General features: G+C 42.6%; 1 long non-coding RNA gene across 1 annotated transcript in view; it reads right to left on the bottom strand.

Moving 5' to 3' along the window:
* Positions 1–20,816, bottom strand: part of LOC142454545 (uncharacterized) — a 197,721-nt gene that overhangs the window by 165,378 nt on the left and 11,527 nt on the right. The window contains exon 3 of the long non-coding RNA XR_012785702.1: positions 16,956–17,044. This is a non-coding gene — a long non-coding RNA (uncharacterized LOC142454545). The remainder of the gene's footprint in view (positions 1–16,955; positions 17,045–20,816) is intronic.

Below are 20,816 nucleotides of genomic sequence, written 5' to 3'. Positions count from 1 at the left end.
GAACTCTGATCATTTTCCCTCACAGTCAACTAACTCAGAGTCTTCTTCAACCTCAGAAAATCCCACATCACCATGATTCAGAGTTATTATAACAAATCCAAAAGCTGTGCTAGGAAGACAGTGAAAGGAAACACAGAAGTTATTATCTGCAAAGAGGGATACTGTCGTCTATCAAGTGCATGCCAGTAATCTCAGCTGAATTTCTGAAGGAACATATGTAATTGGGTCGACAGTTTCCAAGACCATTCCAAGTTATAGCACTCCCGGCGTTTAAGCTATAGGACTGTGTTTCTTTCAGTGGACCCCGGCTGTATGAGTTTCAGATGACAAACGGGCACAATGAAAACATCGCTGAATGCCCTTTGTCATCTTTACTACTTGCTCACTCAAAGAAGTCCCAGGCAAGGTATTCCTCCGATGGTGAAGGTCCCCAAGCCCAAGCCTCATTCTCAAGAACATTCTCATCATTTAGACGCCAGCTCTTTATTAAATGGATAAAGGTACACAATTTACAAATCTCATAAAACCTTCCCATTTCTGCTCCCTCTCCGTGTGACCTGCCACAGTCCTCTTCACATTACATTAATGCTCTTTTACATAATAAAGACCAGTAAAAGGCAACCAGAATGATTTAGGTATTTTTAAAGACCTATAGAGTGTGTGTATGGCGGGGGAGAGAAATGTATCCTTTTATGTATCTAATGAGTGACCTTCTGAGAAATGAAATGTGGACAGCCAGCCCCCTTCACTCTTCCATGCACCTCACAAGGAGAGCAGCCCAGGCCTCGGTGTGGAAAGAAATGAGATGCGAGGAGATCGGTTTCCTCTGGTAATGACTTCTTTTCCTTCCCATTAGCATCTTAACCGTGTCTAGATTAGAGATCATTGAGAGACAGTTACAAGGTCAAGTCAAAAGTGACAATAAAAGGGCAGGCCACTTGATAAGAAATTATGTGGCTGTCCTTAGAAGCAGGTGGAAAAGGCGGTAACCCTCAAAGAGCCCCAGCAAGAAGCACCGTGAGCACTTTCAATGAGGCTTCTGGGCGCCTTTGCAGGGAGGTCTGCTTCTGTCCTGTAGCGATATAAAGAAACAGAAGCAAACTTACTGACACCAAGTCCACTCCAACTCATCACGGCCTGTGGCAGTTACATAATCTGGGGTCAATTTGAGAGCATTAGGAGTGAAGGGGTGGAGGCTAGTCTGTCAATCAGATCATAGTCAAGTGGACCTCTGTGTGGGCATGACCTTTCCCTTGGAATGCCGGGAAATCCTGTATACCTTCTTGGAGGCAAGAGACTATCTCTCACTCTACTCACTCCCTGGGAGACATGGCAGCTGACAAGACACATGGAACTACACTAGTGCCCTGAGGTGGAGAAGCCACACGGACCTACCCTGATGCAACCAGACCTCTGGAACTGGAGAAGCCACGTGGAAACTCCTGCCAGCGCTGAGATGCTCACAACGCCACTGGATCCAAAGACTTTCTACCCACTGGCCCGTGATCATTGTTCATTCAGCATCATTGCATGTGTTTCATGAGTCAGAAGAGGACTTTATAGATTGGTATCAGACATATGGGCTAATATCGACCTTATGGGCTTGGACTGGACTGGGTTGGGATGCTTTCTTACAGTATAATTACCCCCTGTATAAAACTCTCTCTTTTACACATATGAGTTTTATGGATTTGTTTCTCTAGTCTACCCAGACTAACACAGACCCTCTATGAGAGAGGCATCTTTAGGGTTTCAGGGAGTAAATCTTTATAGAAGCAGGAAGCCTCATCTTTTTCCCATGGTGCACCTGTTGTGTGTTCAAACTACTCCGCCTGGAAGTTATCAGCTTAACACATAACCCACTAGGTCACCAATTCTTTGCTTTTGGGTTATGCTCAAAACTTACTGCCACTGAGTTGCTGCTGATTCATATTGCCCTAGGGGACAGGGTACAATGCCCCTGTGAGTTTCCAAGACTGTAACTCTTTACTGGTGTGAAGAACCTCCTCTTTCGCCCGAGGAGTGTCCGGTGGTGTAGAACTACTGAGCTGGTGCTTAGCAGCCCAACACATAACCACTACACCACCAGGGCTCTAGACTCCCATTAAGTAATAAAACCCAACAATGTATGTGAAGCTACTTTATGGTTTTGAGAATTTGTGTTTGTTTGTTTGGTGGATTGATAGTGTGATCAATTGGTTGATTGATGTTCAGTGCTGAGAGTTGTAGAAGTGTTCTGCAAATTCCAAACAATGACATAAGTTAGGGTGGCCTTATTCTGGGCATGGGAAGAATGTTCCTGAGCATTTTCAGTCAATGAGGAAAATTACATGCATATTTTCCTTTTCCCTTCCAATTGTGGAGATTGATGGAGAGAAGTCATCTGGTCCATGAAAAAAGATAATGCTGTAAATTGAACACACTTTCCATAACTAAATGGTATCTAAATGCGAGCTGATTGTCAGGTACTGTTAGGAGCTAGATTTTCCATACCTATGTGAGTCCCTTGCCAGGGATCAATGCATGGAGGGAAAAGAGAGGAGAAAAGGAAAATGTAAACGACTTCATCATGTAAAGCACTACCACCCCCAGGGACTGGAGACATCTATGTACATTATAGACACACACGCTCCTTAGGAAAATGTTTTTCTTATATTTATTTAAGCTGTTGTCTCTGAGAATTACTGTCTGCCATAAGAGTGATATTTGTACTATGGAATGTGTGTGTCCATGTGTCCATGTATCCAGCTGGGACCACAGACTCAGGAAGAATGTGGACATGCGTGTTATTTCACACTGGAACATGCTGGGACACAGAAAACCATATTGTGTTCATCTAGCTGCAGGTCTTGGGATACCAGACCCAATCGTGCATCTTTGTGGCTTCTTTAGGTGGAGGGAAGAGGATGGATGCAGAGGGAGCCAGCCCCCATAGACAGAAATGGGTTTTTCCTAGGAGGAGTGGAGAAACCAAAATGCACACTGAGAAGGATTAAGGAAGTAGCTATCTCCCAGAGATACATACCCTCGAGAGATACATACCTTGAGTGTTTGAGAGGACCCTGTAACTAATCTAGCTTTCCAACCTCCTTGGCTGCTAGAAACAATCTTTTAATGTCTCATTTTAAAGGTTTTAATTCCAAAAATATAATTCCTTTTAGTTACTTCCAAACTTTAACGAAATTCTTAATACAAGAGTATGATGGAGAATCGAGATGCTCTGGGGTCACAATGGGTTAATGTTGGGTTGCCAAGCAAGTGGCCAGCTGTTTGAAACCACCAGCTGCTCCATGGGAGAAAAATGAAACTTTCTACTCCTGTGAGAGTTCAGTCTTGGAAACTCACAGGGGCAGTTCTGCTCTGTCCTATAGGGTTGGTATGAGTCGGAAGTAATTCAAATGGCAGGGCGTTTGGAAGTGTTATACGGAATTATGCAAAGGGTGGGTTTCTACCCATGTCTCAAATGAGGCCAGTGTGGGTAGTGTAATAGCTAATGGGAGGAAACAATGCCACAGAGTTCCAGGCAGCGACAGGCCACAGCAGCGAGAGAGGGGACACTTATTTCTAAACAGAAGCAGCTCCCTCATGGACAACATCAGAACAAATACTGGGGTAGACCTCTCTTTTCACAAGTATTATAGAGAAACCCTTCTCTCGAAGTAATAGGTAGTCATTTTGTTTATGTTAATAGCTATTATGATTCTAATTATCATTAAACTGTTTCATAAATATTTATTGAACTGTACAAATGGAATAATTCATTCACTTCACAAATATTTACCAAGTAGTCTCAGAATAAACAACACTTTCTCACAAACATGTAGATATATAAAATCACATCTGCATATGCATGCATACATATTTCCACACTCGCCCACATAGCAGCAAATGTGTGCATATTAATGGATACATGCTGACATACATAGTCACTAATGTACACATATCCAGAGAAGGGCACACATACCACATACCTGGACACCCAGAACAATAGCTACAATAGTATTGACCTTGGCCATGTAAGATCCCGGATATGACCCCTGGCATCCCTGGCAGAAGCAAAGCTCCCTGTTTCCTCATGCTGACTCCTCCCAGGTATCCATCTGGAAAGTGGGGTCCTGGCAAGGCATCAGCCTTCATTGTTGCCATCACTGAGCGTTGCAGGGCCTTCTCAGGAGAGGAATCAGGTCAGTACCTTTGACTCTGAATGGGCTGCAACCATTTTTTGAACAGTTAGATCTTAGACAAAAGCCTTATAGGTCAGCTGGCAGCCTCAAGTACTTCCTCAGCCCTATCCCTTTCTATCAGCTGTTTGACTGGCAAACAGGGCCCAGACAGGCGCACCTTTCTGAAGGCTGCGAAGGGAACGACATGGACCGAAAAGAGACGAAATTGCAAGGAAGAGGCAAGCTCAGGATAAAGGCAGGGGAAGACTCATCTGGAAGAGTGTGAGGAAGATATAAATAGATAATGAATAATAAGATCAATTGTCAAGGGACTTGATGGAATGGAGATACAGAATTAAAATACAGAATGAGTCAAATCAGAAGAGTCAGCGTCTAAATTGGTAAGTGTTGAGAAAGCATTGGGGGTGGTACTTTCATGAACCTGATGTGTCTCTTCAACCTTGAAAACTCCGCTGAGCAGATCCAGCTAAATAGATGAAACGGTTCTTTAAAATGAGCACAACAATGCAAGTGAAAAAGTAAATATTGAAAATAAACTAAAATACCTAAGGGTGAGTTTAAAAGAATTTTTTGAAAACGGGTACTGAACAAAGATGTCAGCGTATGAAGCTCCTTTCTTGACAGAGGCTCCATCTAGATCTATCCACTTCTGAAGGCAATGTTTCCATCTCTCTAATCCGTCCTCAGGGAATTCTACACTACTCCATGGACACCACCTCAACATGGCAGTGTGGGCATCCTAAAGGGGCTCAAAATGTAATCTTTTAAATGTTCTTTGAAGTCTTGGAAGCAAAAATAAGTCTGACGGGGCAAGAGCAGCGCTGTTGGGTGAATGAGTCAGGTTTCCCAATGATGGGACAGGCGGGCTCCCTCAAAGACTAAGTAGAGTGCACTGTCCTGGTGGGGCAAAGTCCAGACGTCAGCACACATTTTCTGGCCTTTTACTCACCAATTCAGCCTTCAATTTTCGTAAAACTTCTTCCTAGGCAGCCCCCGCCATTGTGCCATTCCATTCAATAAATCCATCAGGTTTAGTCCTTTGGAATCCTGAAAGTCCGCCACCATAGCCTTCTCAACTCAACTTGCTCCTGTTTGACGTCTTCCCAAGCGTCCTTAAGACACCGGATCCATCTAAAAGTGGTTGTTTTCTGTAGGACTACACTCCTGTATACTTGTTTGTAAGCTTCAATGATTTAGAAAGGTATCCACTTAAGTTGTGTTTGAAATTCAATATTAGCTTTGACCTCAAAATCATTTTTTCCATGGCATAAAAATTGTTCCTTTCAAAAACTCATTTGGGAAGCCGCCCTAATGATACTAAGCTAAGTGTATGACTGAGACAAATTGTCAATAGCCATCTCGATTGTGGAGACAGGTTTAATCAAATTTTGTTTGGCATACGCCCTTGCATGTATGAGCTGGACCTATACTTTGTGACTGTATGTCGCCAACAGGTCTTATGTTCCCAGGAACTATAATATTGAATACATAACAGACCTGGTAAAATTGGATATATATATATTTTTTCATTTTCCTTTGGGTTTGGCTATCCTGCCCATTCTTGTGTGCCTGGGAACTTGACGGATGGTAATTCAGAACAAACCAGGTAGAAATAAGGTCGGTGGGGCTTCTGAAAGGTTAGAAGGAATGCCAAATGGGGGCTTTCTCTTGCCACATGCCAAAATGGACATTCTAATTTTGGGAGGTGAGGGTGGAGGCGTTTGATATGATTTCTACTTGAGGAAATAGTAGCATGTTATTGAACACATTTTCATAGGTGCAGATTCATTGTTTCTGCTCACCTTCCATACGTTTGGGGGTGGTTACAATGATAAAATAATTCTGTCTCTGGCTCATCTTTTTTTTGATAATGAAAAATGTCTTGGCTGTATACTATGTCATAAATATGGTCATGCTTGTCATTGTCTTTCCAAATAGTCTATATTCATTGTAGGAATGGTAGCACAGTTTAAACAGTTCATACATTTGCCCATTAACCAAATGGGGAGAGGGACCAGTCTAGCCAAAAGTACATTGAAGAAAGTTTTGGTAATTGACTTCTGAATTAGATATTTTAAAATTATTTTTAAATTAGATATCAATGTGAATTAGCTTGAAATTTGAAAAATCTAATCTACTTAGTATAACTTAGAAGTACCTACTACCCACTAGTAGAGATACTTAATTCACCCAATATAGTTATATGAAAGCTATCATATGATGTTACACATTATTGGATATTGTGTAGCAATTTTTAGACATTTTCCTTATTAACAGAGAAACAGTCCAGGATTCATTTCTTTTTCTTTACTTCAAAAAATACCTTCATGAAACATACTTTCATAGAGGTCATTGTAAAACATAGTCCATTAACGTTTTGTCTTATAAAATCAAGTACCATACAGAGTTCAAGTAGGATCACCGCTGAAGAGCTTTCCAGAAAATGGAAGGTCACTGACATCCTTCCTGAGACATAGTATGAAGGAATAAAGGACAGAACATTGAGCAATGAGAGGTAGGGAAGGAGAAATGGAGAGCAAATTAAAAAAACAAAAACAGAACAAGAGAAGAATTTTTCTAGCAGCATCATCAGTTCGATAGTCTAAGTTACACTGTGGTAACAAAGAACCTCAGAGTGTCAGTAAGTGCAACTCCTACTTATGCAACCTGTCTCGGGGATCTAATGTGACGGAGATACTTGACCAATGAAAGGCTCCCTCTCCACAAAGGCATCTAGGGTCTCCATGGAAAGGACAAAGAAAAAAGGCTCAAGAACCAGTCATTAGAAAGCTTCCCTCTGGAAAAGACACTGCTGCTTCCCCACCGCCAGATCCACTGTGCCCAGGGCCAGTGGGCGTTTAGGTGAGTAGTGACCCCGGCCAGCCTCAGGCTGTGTTTACATGCACGTCATTCACTAGATTACACCCCTTTAAAGCACTCATCTGCTGATCCTTAACTTTCATCTCTCCAGCCACCAGCAAAACGCCTGTCCAACAGTGCATGTTTAGTTTATGTCAATGCAAAGCTGTCTTATTTCCTAATCTCACAGAGATTAGGGACCTAGACGCGGAGCTGACAGATGGCGTTGCGTATAATTGCCTGACATCACAGCATTTGAGATGTCAGAAAGAATTGTCTTCATATCCTCAATGGACTGAGGGGAGGCCTTGACGGGTGAAATTGTGACAGTTGCCTTATCCTGTGTACCCCATCCCAGACTTTGCACCCCTTCCTCCACCCACCAGGGGATGCTCGGTTTATCACCCCAAAGGGAACCAATCTTTGAATCAGAGAAGGCCAATTCTAGCTGGAATTATACAATTCCTCTAACAATGTTTCTGAGGAATCTGGAGCTAGTCAGACATGATCTGCCACTAAAATAAAATGGACTTTCTACTACACATCAAGCAAGAAATTAGAGACGTACAAACAGCTGTGTCGTGCATGCAAACACACTCTCTGTCCTGGCCCTCCTGGAAAGGAGGGCAGGGGACTACTAAATGGGTTCCCACCATTACAATGTCCTGTTGCCAAATGTTTCTGGAACCTTCAGCTCTTGTGTGACTACTTCTTGTGTGCTGGCAGGGAGCGACTCCGTCAGCATGTGGTTGACCACCAGCACACCTGATACCCAGGGTCTCTGTGCAAGCTGACAGACGCATCTTTACTGTGCATGTGATAAGAAAACCTACATTACTTTCATCACCCTCAGGTGCGATTTCTCAAGTGCATTTTGTGTTGTGTTACCATTTTGGAATTCAGATATATGAATAAAAATATAGAATATTTTCTACTGGGGAAAAACTTTCCTATTTACAAGAAAATCATTTCATGGTTTGTGAGGGAGAAAGATCACACAAACCATTGCTCTCGTTTGTGAAGGAATACAAGAGCAAAGACTTGCTCCTTCATTTAGACAGGGGGAGAGATTCTTAGAGAGTGGTAACTTGTCCCAAGTCACACCATTTTTTAATGTCAGACACAAACCTAGAACTCACTGTCTTGGATCTCAGTCCAATGCCCTTCATTCCTACAACACAAAAACAGATCCTTCTAGCTAATATAAGGGGATATCCCTTCACTTCCCTTATATTTGGACATTAACAACCTATATACATTTGAATTTTTAAAAGATATGCTTCAATAGAGCAGTTCCTATCCAAATCCAGATTTTAGATAATACAGGTATGTAGGGGGCTGTGTACTGAGCTCTAACCATAAGGTCAATGGTTTGAATTCACTAGATGTCTCTCAGGAGAAAGATGAGACTGTCTATTCCTGTAAGATTCCAAGTCTTGGAATCTCTGAGGGGGCAGTTGTACTGTGTCCCCTAAGGTCACCGTGAGTTGCAATCGGTGCCAGTGAGCTTGCGATGAGTTAGGGCAAGAATAGCTATGGCACAAATGACTATTAGTGGCTCTAGAAATATAGACAAGATACATCCATAGATGTTATTGTTATTGCTATTGTTGTACTCATAGTCATGTACCTATGTAGGGCCATCACCACCAACCTGAATGGACAGAGTACTTATCCCAACAAGACATCCACCGCCTGTAGCAGGAACCATACATGCGGCAGCTCTAAGGATCGAGAGTAAGACAGAGCTATGGTGCACTCCAAGACAAAGGCCAACAGTCAAGGGTTTTCTAATTCACCCAAGTCCTTTAAAATCGGGCACCTGACACCTCAGCATGCATCATGAAGAAGGAACGTAGGAAGTAATTAAAATATGGAAATTATTTCAAACAATTCTCTCATCAAATTTCAACCACATTTCCCCACTGTGTAACGTAGTCAAATTATTTAAACTCCACAGACTTTCACTTTTCACCTATGAGATATACTTTATGAAACTAATGTAAGATGACAAATGTAAGGGATTGATACGTGGTGGGGGCCTTATAATTATTAGTATCCTATTTCTTACCTTCTCTCCAAAATCCTCAAGTCCACTCTTGGTCTGAAATACCCCTTTCTGATTCCCATATTGCTGCCTTGTGGGGAGTAGCCATTCTCTAAGCCCCACTGGCTCCCTTCTGAGACTCCCATTCCAGGTGCCCACTTTGGGCCTCCAAAGAAGCCCGAGGCCATCCTAATTCCCCTCCAGTTACCATAGCAAGGACCTAGTACCTTGTAACCCCAAGCCCACTGTCATTGAGTTTGCTTCGTTTCATAGCTATCCTTTAAGACAGCGTAGAAGGGTTCCATAGGATTCCCCAGACTGTCCACGTGGGCAAGAGCAGATGGACTTCATCTCTTTCCTGTGGAGAGGCTGGTGGATTTGTACCACCTCGCAGTTAGCAGCTGAGTAGTGAACCCACACTCTCCCCAGGGCCCCCGTCAACCATCAGACAACGGCGCATCAGGAATTGAAGGCTGACTCCGCTTAGCTGGACTGCTTTCTCCTGCATGAAAAGCTAGCCCCAAAATATCTGTTTGAAAACACCTTTCTTTCCCCCAAACCCAGAAACCTCACCCTTTTAAGCCAGCTGAGAAAGCTGATGAGAAATCAATGGCATTTGATTATAAACCTGTCAACGTGATCGTGATGGGAGTACATTACTAGTGGCTCGTGGGTATCGATTCCTACCCCCTCCCTTTCTTCATCACTGCACATCACCTTCATATGAGAACAGATTCTTTTTCTAAATTAATCCCAGGACAAGAGAAATCAATAGTATTTGCCTCCTGCATATTTCCTATCCTCCGGAGTCAACAGTTCGCACCGCCTAAAACTAGAGGAGAGGGGCTGAACACGCCACACGCTATATGGGGATGTTCCACGTTGTTCACCCTGCGGCAATGCCTGTACCAACCCAAGAAAATAATGAGGAGGCTTCCAGTTGTGTTAAATGGTGGAACTATAATTTTTCACATAAAAAGAGAATTTAGACAGAAAAAAAGTCCAATCACCCAAATCTACTAGGATTACATGACACACAGACTCACAATTATCCCCAGAGAACTTAAAAATAAGACAAATGTTAGAGCTGTACTGGGTAAGAGAGCACCTCTAGCACTCTGATTCCATTGCTGAAAGTTCTGAAAGAATCATTTTGGGCCACTGATTGCTTTTTAAAAAACACAATACTTGAATTTATTATTTTCACTTTAAATAACATAAAAAAGATGAATGTGACACCTTTGAAGAGTTTGAGAAACACTCATCTGGTTCGGCTCCCTCAGACTAATCCACGGGAAACAGCCCAGGGGGAAAGGAGTCCTGAAATTCACACTGATGGTAAAAGTGACAAGTATTTTATGATTTATGGGTTGCAATTATAATAGCAACAGCTGTAATTTATTGAGCATCTACTTTTATGACCAATATGGATAGCCATTCTTCACAAACTCACACTGAACTCACTGACATTGAGCCAACTCCAGCTCCTAGCGATCTTGCAAGATCAAGCACAACCACTCCTGTGGGTCTCCAAGACCGCCCATCTTTATGGGAGTACAAATCCTCATGTTCCTCTCCTGAAGAGACTAGTGCTGTCAAATGACTTACCTTGTTTTTAGCTGCCCCATGTGTAACCCAGTGTGCTCCTACTGTTAACACTCAGTGATTCTATATGGTGTCTGTATCAAAGCTGGGGAGCCTCCACTCAAGAATATTAGTGAATTTATCCAGAATCACCCAAAGACGAATCCTAGTTTATTTGACACAAGGTGGCCTTTTGTCATTCACAAACTAGGCTGACTTTCTGATCCTTATCTATTAGGAACCAGGTGGCTTCTGGTCAGTACTGAGGGAATACACGAGGAGGTCAACAATATCCAATAAGATAAATATTTTGTTTCTCAGAGAACTAGAAAATAGGATTGGTTGGAATGATTCTTAAAAAAGAACCAGAGGATTCAGATAGAAGGAAAGAAAGGCAAATATTTCAAACATAGGGTTTAATACAAGTCACAAAAATAAGAAAACATGAAGATATTGGCAGATGGTAAAGCAATGTTGGAAGCTTCATAATGATATGACAAAATCAGAGGAATTGAGATTATGAAAAGAGGGTGAGACTGTGCTGTAAAGAGGACGAAGAAGTTAGGATGTAGAAGTCAAATGTACGGAACAAGACATGACATGATTCTAATGAATAAACTGTGAGGGAAGTAAGGTTAAGAGGAGAGAGAGCGATGATTCATGGTTGTTATCAGAAGTACTTCAGTGGAGCCATGTTGTCTTCTACGAGCCTGGACACAGGATTAAAAAGGAATAACAATTGTGAGAGCTTGTTTTAAGTTCTCTAGAGAAGGTAAACTGGTGACAAAAATATATATTTAATTTCATGTCAAGGAAGTGGCTCACATAATTTTCTAAGCAGTTAACCCCGGTCTATTTCAAGTCCCTGAGTCAGATGTCAAGCTGAAGGCTTTTCCTGACTCTCCGAGCTGCTGTGCTGGCAAACCAAGAAACAGGAATACACTCCAGGCAGCAAAAGCAGATCAATCCAGTGAAACAAGCACAGGCTCATGGCTGCAGAGTTGACCACTCCAAGGTTAGCAGGCACTGTGGGAGCTGACTGATAGCCCCCAGGGTCAGCAGGAATTATGGTGTGTTGATGAGCCAGACGTGGTATCCAGACTAATAAGGAGGTGGTAAGCCTTCGGATAGAGTCTGCTTAAAGAGGAGTAGGCCATTTGTGAATGAGTGCTATTGAAAGTTTTGCTCTATCACCAGGCCCCATTGTTCATGTAAATAGTGCCCATCATTTAAGAGTTTAGTCTGTACAAGTCAACACTACTTGAATTGCAGTATGAAAAGCCAGACTATGCTTGCATAAATTTCCATTTCTCAATAGTGTTGTAAATTCTACACCATTGGCTAACTTAATGATACCATCAAGAGGGAATGGTTTATAATGTTGTCTATCATAAAATGATAATGATGTATATAAAGTGAACCAGAGACACATATAAATCACAGATATATGAATGGATTCAGGGCTCTCACTTAATAATGGGTCCAAGCTAAGGAAAAAATCATTCGTTTGACATGACCCTGCTTCAGGTTCACCCTCAGGAAGAGATCACTGAAGATATGCGAGCTGTAGCAAAGTGTGGTGAAGAATCCACACGGCGTCCAACTACCATAAAGAATAGCAACTGGGGTCTGAAAGGCTTGTCTTAAAAACAAGCAGCCATCTAAGTGAGGAGTCAACGAAGTCCACATGGAAGAAGGACACCAGTCTGTGTGATCCAAGGATTAGAAATGATAAAACGCAACTCCAAAGGAAGGGACTGGAGCACAGCTCAAATTCTGAACACCTGATTTGCAGAAGACTATGGATAACAGAAGCCCACACTCCATTTAAGGAGTCCCCAAACAGAATGGGCCTCTAGGGAGTCCCCTCTATCCATAGTCCAGTGATGTGAACAGTCTTGCTATCAGACAAAGATCACTGTATAATTAATTGTGTCAGATGCAGTCAGATTAAAATGTAATACCTTATCATTGCATCTCCTTTTTTTTACTAATTTTAAGGTTGTTAATATTTTTAATATTTTCTGCTTTCTTTTCAATTGAGCCTTTTCTATTTTGTTTTTGTCATTGTTTTGCTTGTTTATTTATTTGCTTACTTGCTTACTTCCTAATTGCACTTTGAATAATTTTCTATATTTTAAGTCCAGGATGGATAAATCTATAGAAACAGAAATGGATTCTAGCCCTCTATAAAGGTCCTTTGCCTCCCAGCTCTTTCCTCTATTTCCCTTGACTTTCCTCCTGTCCCAATATCATGCTCAGTCCCCACATGGATTTCAACAATTTCTTTGGTTACATTATCCTTCATCATGCCCTACCAGGCCTCCCACACCCTTCTCACTACCGATTTGGATCACTTGTTGTTCCCTTGTCCCTGGGTTTGTTAACACCACCACCTTTTCCCCCACCTCCCCCTCTTGTCAGACAGGGAAAGATATGGCAAAATAATAATTTATAAATTATCAAGGGTTCATGAGGGAGGGAAAGCGGGAAGGAGGGTAAAAACTGAGGAGCTGATGCCAGGGGCTTAGGTGGAGAGCAAGTGTTTTGAGAAATATGAGGGCAATCAATGTACAAATTTGCTTTACATAATTGATGTATGTGTGGATTGTGATAAGCATTGTATACTTTCATCAAAAACACAATAATCAATTTATAGTTACTTGACAAAAAAGAATTGGATTCATAATTACTTAGGGGCATGACATGAGAGTTTGGGGGGAAATGGAAATCAATGAATAAAGGACTATGAGAAGGAAGTGTTCAGATTGTGGGGATGATTGTACAACTCTTTTTTTAATCACTTTATTGGGGGCTCATACAACTCATCACAATCCATACATACATTAACTGTGTCAAACGCTTTTGTACATTTGTTGCCATCATCATTCTCAAAATATTTGTTCTCCACTTAAGCCCTTGGTATTAGCTCCTCATTTTCCCCCTCCTTCCCCACTCCCCCTCCCTCATGAACCCTTGATAATTTATAAATTATTATTATTTTGTCATGTCTTATACTGTCCGATGTCTCCCTTCACCTACTTTTCTGTTGTCTGTCCCCCAGGGAGGAGGTTATATGTAGATCCTTATAATCGGTTTCCCCTTTCTACCCCACCTTCCTTCCACCCTCTGATATCGCCACTCTCACCACTAGTCCTGAAGAGATCACCTATCCTAGATTCCCTGTGTTTCTAGTTCCTATCTGTACCCGTGCATATCCTCTGGTCTAGCCAGATTTGTAAGGTAGAATTTGGATCATGATAGTGGTAGGGAGGAAGCAGTTAAGAATTAGAGGAAAGTTGTATGTTTCATTGTTGCCACACTCACTGCATGCTGACTTGCTCGTCTCTTCCCCACAACCCTTCTGTAAGCGGTGTCCCATTATCTACAGATGGGCTTTGGGTCTTCACTCTTAATGTGAGTGAATAATTAAATTGTATGATATGTGAAGTAGATGCTAATAAACCTTTTTAAAAATCATCAGGAGTAGGCCACACCCTTAATGAAACTTCTTTTCAGTTGTATCAAAGCTGTGACCCACCCTAATCTTCCTGCAACTACTTGGATGCTCATTAAAGATCCCATCATAGAGTTGAGTATATTGCATTCGATCACATCATGGTAGAAGCCTTAACTGCCTAACTTCTGAGAATTCTAGCCCAGCCAAGTGTAGGGATACTTGTTTTAGAAGTAATCGTACTAGACAGTCTCAAGCAGTTGAATATTAAAGATATCTCAAATATCCAACTCTTGCAAGATGCTATTTTTCTCTATGGCTCCCACCGCATTTCTCCTTTGAGTATCTTCACTCACACCCCGCCGAGGTCCTGGAATTCCCTGAGACATCCCACAGAAAGTCACACGTTTTCAGGAACTGTCTCATGGAGCAGTGGCTGCTGTTCAGTCTAAAAGGTCAAGCAGAGGCAAACCACATGCAGAATCCAGAGCCAGAAGCCAAAAATATCCAAAAGTCATAAAAGGTCTTTTGCTTCTACCAAAGCTCAGTCAGGAAAAAGAGGTATGTATGACTTTCCAGGTGATGGAATACGTGTTAGAATTATGCAATGCTACCAGTATTTATACCCCATCCTAGGAGAGCAAAGGATGGTGTCTTAAGTCCCATCCTCTACTACAGTAGTCTTAAAAATGCCTGCAAGGAAACAAAAGGTGACTTGGTTCAAACATGCTCTGAAAAACCACAAAACTAAACTCACTGCCTTTGAGTCAATTCCAGTTCATATCAGCCCTTAAAAGAGTCTAGAGTTTCTGAGACTGTAACTCTTTATGCACATAGAAAGCCTCCTTTTTCTCCTGAGGAGCAGGATGGTTTGTGAACATTGGGGTTAGCAGGCTGAAACCAGGGCCCCCCACTCTGGTAAAGCCACGTCTTAATCCCACCCTGATCCTGTATCCTCTAAAATGGGTTTATAGCCACTGGCAAGTTCAGAATTATGACGGATAAGGCATCATGACTATAATGAGCCATATGAATTGTCTGCAACTCACCAAATTAACACAAAATGAGCTAACAGAACGATATGGTTTTTTAAAAAAATAACTTTAATATAAAAAACCAAAGGAAAATTGTAGGAACTGGTGGTTCAAAAGAAAGGCAACAATGGATGCCTGTGACGTCACGAGGAAAGTGATGGTTATATGATGAAGCACACAACGGTTTTCTAGTAGCAACTTCTATTCACACACATCCCCTCCCAAGGTCTTTCGCAGATCAGCAAAGTATAAGTTACTCTCATCATTCTGCAAATGAATACTCAAAATCTAGAGTTTACATGACTTGTCCAACACTAGCTAATCTCTTGATTTGAAGTCTGAAATCTTGGGGAGTTCAGGCCATCTATGCAGGGTAATGTTACGGTAGTATTCCAGTACTCAGGGACTGCGGATATCGGAGAGGGCCCTAAACATATTCAGAACAGGGGAACCTGCAAATGGTAGTGCCTCATGTCCTTTATAGGTTCTTGATTCCATAATTCATTTCATGAGTATTAATTAACCTTTGTAATGATCTCCTAGCAGGTAAACAGCTTCAGTCTCTACACTATTCAATCTATCCTTAATCCTGCTGCTGCTGAACTATGGTAGCTGGTATCTCTTCTTTGATTCAAAGTTCCATTTCTCCTCTCCTCACGAGTCTAAGTGCAAGGCCAGCAGGTCCCACAGAGCCTCACCCTGCGGCCTCTGCACTCATTCCCTCGGGCGTTTGCTCCAGCCGCTCCCTGTCCTAGAGCGTTTGCTCCAGCTGCTCCCTGTCCTAGAACAGCTTCCCTTGATCAGAGTCACACAGCTCACTCCCTCTCCCCCCTCAGACTGTCCTGGCTACTCTATTTAACATAAAAACCAACCGTTCTTTTATATGCAATAAATTTTATTTCCTGCACAGAATTTAATGGGAATGAGGGGGAAAGGGAGGGGAGTCAACTTTTAATTCAACAATCTTTGAAGAGAAAATTTCATAAGATACTTTTCATAGTTAGTAACTTGGCATTAAACATATATTTTAGGGGAAGAAAAATGAAATGAAAAATACCGTCTGCCATTTCACCGTCTGCTGAGATTGAAATGATGTCGCTAACCGTTGGAAAGCATATTTCAGATGAGCAGACTTCCTTGGTATTCTATGAGATTTCCCTCTCCCATTTGAACAGACATCAATAACATTGAAGTGTCTGTCCTCGTAGTGTCTTTACAATTTAGCACTTGTAAAAAATGAGACTTTCTAGCTCATTAATTTGCTTACAAAAATAGAGCCCAGAACTAGTTAGTCCTGAAGAGCAACTACTCTACTTCCATCGTCTAATAACTATTTCCTTGCCTCGGCTTCAGCCTAAGCCGGTGAAAGAATCACCACAGAGACATCTCTCCCCCCTCCTGGACTTCTCAAGAGAACTGGCTATGAAGACAGTCAACAGTGTGGCAGGTGCTGGTTATTCCTTCTAAAAAGGGCAGAAACCGGGGGTTGCCAATCTGGTTCCAACTTAAACTGACCCTCAAGGAGAGAGTAGACTGCCCCATGGGGTGTCCAAAAGTGCAAATCTCGCAGGAAACTGTTTGCCACCGCTTTGCCTCGTGTAGAAAGCTGAGTGCTTATCCTCTGTGGCACCGGGTCTCCTTGGAAATGAAGGAGGGCATCATTATTCAACCAAAGAGCAAGGTGATCTCAGCCAGGACAAAACGGCTAGAAATAGGAGAGAGCGTGCACGCAGGCTCTGTGGTGGGGCAGATGTGATACGTGGGAGGAGGTTTGAATCCATCACTCATACCTTGGAGCCAAGATGAAGCAGTCCACGTCCATAAAGATCACAGCCTTGGAAATCACAGGGGGCAGTTCTCGTCTTTCCCATGGGTTGTCCTGAATAGGAATCGATTTAGTGGCAATGAGTTGGGGGTATTTTTGTTGTTAGATAATATTTTGGCAATATTATATCAAACGGTGGCCCCCTCATTACACATCCATAGAAATGGTCTGAAGGCACTTTTATAAAGGATGCACAAGACCCCTTTAAAGTGTTACAAAGCAGTGATAGGGCTTGGAGGACTAAGGCCCATTTGATCAAGTCATGGCATTTTCCACAGCCTGATGCACATGCAAAAGATGGCTAATGAATAAGGCAAAACAAAGAGTAATTGATAAACTGAACTGCGGTGCTCCAAAGAATACTGATTGATTCCAGAAACACAAACAACTGCCGTGGAAGAACTGCAGCCAGGATGTCGCTAAGAAGCCGGGAGACCTCGTGGGATCTACTTAGGTCAGGCTATCAGAGCGGCCAGTCCTTGGGGGCTCTGGTGAAATAGAAGGCCCAAAAAAGGAGGAAGGCCTCAATGAGACAGGCTGGTGCAGAGGCCGCAAAAATTGGCGCACATATCGCAATGCTTGTGAAGCCAGCACAGGCCTCGGGCAGTGTTTCTGTCTGATGTGAATATGACCACGGAGTTGGAGCTGACTCAATAGGACTGGACAGCAAAGACATTGAGACAAAAAGACCCGCCGCTGTTTAAATGCGCTATAAAACGTGATATTCTCACTCTCCGCTAAAATGACGAGGAGCAGAGGGTTCACTGATACTAATAACTGGAAGCTTTCTCTTGCAATTCACTCTTAACAGCACCTATTATCTCTCAGCATAAAGTGCAAATGTTCTTCTTATCATGACATTAACCTCCCAAACTATTTCTCTGCCAACGACCCAGTTTCCCCTCTCCCACCTCCCTAAGAATCATAGACTAGGCGGGATGCTGTCCCCAAGTTCATTTCCAGTTATAAAACCTTAGCCTTTGACATGGGTGTCCCACATAGTTATCATAAACTAACTGAAATGTTGATAGGCATCCACCCAAGATGCCTCTAAAGAAAGACGTGAGAATTAACTTTCCAAGGTCACTGCCACTGAGCACGCTGGGAGCAGTGTGACTGACCGCCGTCTCCATGAGAAGGGACTCAGCAGCACCTGGGTGTTTGCTTTCTGAGCCTTTGATCAGGGGGCTTTTGCCAATCCTAATGAAGATCCCCCAGTTTTAATTTCCAATGGCCTGCTAGCCTTCCCAGTCCACGTCAAAGGTCACTACCTTATAGACTATCATCCTGGGATAGTAAACAAAATGGGGGTTGACATAATCTGTCCCCCTATGATATTTTGCATGTTTCCTTGTAACAAACACATGCCTCTGTTTCCAGAATTAATTGGTCACTAATAAGAGCTTGACCTTCAAATTGAATTTCCTGAATTTTTTTTGTTTCCTGGTTAAACAGAAACTAACTCGGATGAACTCACTGAGACCTTGGTGTGACAACGACGGGAAATGGTGACTTCACCTGACTATCAGACCCAGTCAGTTACATGGGACTCAGAACCAGGAGTTCTGGCAGTATCCCAAGCCCTGAGCCCTAGAGTTTCCCAAGATACATACTGGTAAAATGTATTGAATAGAGTCAGAAGCTTTGCTTTGAAATGTTAATTTCTGGAAACTATTAGTTGGATTAATTACATCAAAGCCTTTTTATCCCTCCCCACTGTGACCAACACTTGAACGTATGAAATACAAAGACCTGAAAATTCATGTCTCCTGATAGAAGAAGTGCCCTTCTCACAAGTCCTTATTCCTTGAACACAGTTCTAGTTTGGCATGTTGTCTGTGGGCTAACATCTCGTGAGAGGCTGAGCTTGTTGAGGACTGTGTTAGACAGGGTTGTCTCAAACCAGACCACTTATGATTTTAGATAGATCGATAGATATAGATACAGCAAAAAGGAATATAATAGCTAATTAGTCCACACAGCAGCACAGAGGGCTCAGTTCAACTCGCTTCCATGGAACAGTTAATATACTGGAAGTCCCTCAACTCACGAGGGCTATAGAGATCATGGTCAAGGAAGCAGACGGCTGCGTCTTCCACAGAGCAATGCAGGTAGCTGCGTCTTCCACAGAGCAATGCAGGTAGTCCAGCCAGAGGCAGCAAACAGCAGGGTAGGTCACCAACAGTCAACCATATGACAGGATCTGACAATCCCCAACTCAAGCAACATATATACCAGCAGTGTGGTGAAGCATGTCTCAAAGGGTCCTCAAGCTCTAGTGACATGTTTCATAGGTTGGGTGACCTTTAGGTAGTGTAGCTCACAAGTTGAGACAGAACTAGCTAAAGCGACCTTACACTGGTCTAATCACCAGAAAGAAAGAAAGAGAGAGAGAGAGGCGGGACTTGTCAAGCCATTTATCAATTTGCCCTGCAATCAAACTGCGACCTCATTAATCCCACATGTTCCTATTGGCCAGGTTGGCACAATAAACTGACCTATCACAAGGACCAAGGGGATAGTTTAGTTATCTTTGTACTTACAGATTCATATCCAAAGGTACTCAGCAAGAGTTTAATGAGTGAAACTGGCCATTGAACCTGACACAGGAAATATCATTTGCTTCCTTTAATGGAACAAGAACTCTCTGGGTTAAAACTGACCATTCCCTAAGAGCTTGCTGCATGCCAGGCATTGAGTATGGTTTATCTTATGGGATCCTCATAATACCCCAAGGGCTTGGGGGCAGCGCACAGGATTAGAACAGTTAAAAGATTTAGCTGAGATCTCACCAGTCAGAAGTAGCAAAGCCATGATTTGAAAACAAGACTTTGTACCAAGGCCACACACATAAACAATACGTCACACACACACACACACTGCCTAATTATGGCTATCTTGTGGTCTTAGACAATTCGTTATTTTTAATAAACTGCAGATTATGTAAGAGAATTGGACCAACTGTACTCTAAGGCCTCCTCTAATTCTGATATTCTATAATCTTCTCAAATGAAATCAAGGAAGAAGTAAATAATCTCACCCAAGAGTATAGAAGCAGTAAGGGGCAGAGGGAGCCCACGAGCATGACTATTTTTCAGGGAGGAAATTGAAGTTCTATTACTTTCCCTAATGGCACAATTAACCAGAGCCCAAGTGCAGTTTTGAGCACAGGCTAACTACTTCTGGAGACATGATATTAGATAGCATAGTCTCCAATTTCCTCCGTGGGAAATAGGCATTAAGATAGTGCCACCCGTAGAGAGCTTTCTGTAAGGATAAAGTGCGTTGTCTTAGAGCACGGTGCTACCTGCTACAGGTGAGTGGGCATATGTTGTTGTTATTATTGTTAGAAAACGTTGAGTCAGTTTTCAACTCATAGTGACCCAGTGGGCCAGAGTCAAACTGCTGCTCGTGGCATTCCAGGATATGGTCTCTGTAAAAGCACATATTCAGCTTTTTCCCGCCTGTGCAGCCATCCAATGGGGTTGGAACTGTCCACCTTTAAATGAGCAGCCATGTGTTCAACCATCGTGCAGAGTCAGAGCTTCAAACAATCGCTACTAGAAATGTCCCCATGCCCATCTCTTCTTCACGTGTCCTACAGGACTAGCGTGTGTGCGGCTATTACACTGGCCATTTTCCCACTGACATTTCAAATGCCAGCAGGGTCACTGTTAGGGACAGTTGTCGGCAGTGCTTTCATGGGAGACCTGCTAAAGGAGAAACACTCGGGGGTCCTTTAGAAAACTGGCCAGTGGAAACCACAAGACTGGAAGCAGTCTCATCCCGTTGAAAGGTCAACACCCTCTATGGGAATGGAAACTAA

Source organism: Tenrec ecaudatus, chromosome 8, assembly GCF_050624435.1.
Source record: "Tenrec ecaudatus isolate mTenEca1 chromosome 8, mTenEca1.hap1, whole genome shotgun sequence".
Lineage (NCBI taxonomy): Eukaryota > Metazoa > Chordata > Mammalia > Afrosoricida > Tenrecidae > Tenrec > Tenrec ecaudatus.
The sequence above is the reverse complement of the archived record's forward strand: the minus strand, read 5'-3'. Positions and strand labels throughout refer to the sequence as shown.